The sequence below is a fragment of the Fulmarus glacialis genome, unplaced genomic scaffold, assembly GCF_000690835.1.
Source record: "Fulmarus glacialis isolate BGI_N327 unplaced genomic scaffold, ASM69083v1 scaffold34243, whole genome shotgun sequence".
Classification (NCBI taxonomy): Eukaryota; Metazoa; Chordata; class Aves; order Procellariiformes; family Procellariidae; genus Fulmarus; species Fulmarus glacialis.
Genome location: NW_009202890.1, coordinates 1 through 1272, shown reverse-complemented (window position 1 = coordinate 1272; position 1272 = coordinate 1).

Sequence of the window (1272 nt, the reverse complement as noted above, 5' to 3'; positions counted from 1 at the left end):
TATGAAAATTTACAACTTTGCAATACAACTTTATGAGTTGTTCGGTTTTTCCATTGGTCGTTGTCGGTCATGTGGATGGTAACCGTGAACATGAACTTTTTTATAATTTCCCTTGCGAGAATAGAGCCGCATTCTTTTGCTGAGCTCTGTCCTGCTTCGGATCTCTCTGGCTTTCAATCCCCATTTCATTTGTTCTTTGTAAGGCAATAGTGAACAAAGTGTGCGGAGGTTCGGCATAAGCAGCCGCCTAGAACACAGATCCGGGATGGCAATTTCCAGTTCCCCCGCTGGAAGGTGTGGCATATTGGATTCAAAGCACTGGCGTGGCAGATTTTCAACTTGCAACCTGGCTAATTTCCTGCTTCTTCTGGCACCAAAAGGAGGGCGATTCGTCTCCTGTGCAGCCAAAGCGACAGCTGTCAAAGTCGCAGGGGCTCCTGTGAGCCAGAACCTAAAAGGTGAGAAATGTATATGACACTACCGTAAGCAGGGAAACATGGTTTAATACGTTTAAATATTAGACATGTGCAATTAAACCAAATGGAAATGTTACCGGCCAAAAATAGAGGTGGCTGCAGCTCAGCTGATTTCGCTTAACCAGTGCATGCAAAAATATGCCTAAATAAAATGTCTACTTTCTATTATTTAGCAAGGAAGCCGTAGATATTTTTTTTTTCCCCACGAAGTTTATTTCTGTTTGCATTTGCCAGGGGGTTGCTGAGACATTCAGGTTATTTTCTAAGAATCCAGGTTTACAGCATCAATCCGAGGGGATTTTTTTTTTTCCAGCATGAGGAAAAAAAAAAATTAAACCCCCCAAACATTAATTTTTTTGTTTCGCAGCATTAACTTAAAGTTCATTTGCGGCAGCTGAAATTTAGATGCAATTTATTTTTGACTATTTCAGGAAAAAACCACCAGTCAGCACAATGTCTCCTGGCTCCCCCGGCACGTCCAGGGGAAAGGTTATTTCTAGACGGGGGAAACAGCGCGAATGTGTCTTTGATTTTCTTTATCAGATCAAGCGCTGCCTGCAAAATCCCCGTGCCGCGCCGTGGGTCCGTCGGAACAGCGTTCCCGGCGCTTTCCGGCGTGGGTAGCTTGCGCGCCTCGGCTGCGCGGAGCGGGCTTTGCAGCGGCTAAACCGATTTCGGCGCCGGAGACGGAGCTTTTTTTTTCCCCTTTCTCTCCTTGTTGTGACTGTTACGGTGCGGCGCTGGGGCGGGGGGAGCGGCGGCTGGCGGGCCGGTGCCCCGCGGTGTGTGCTGGCGG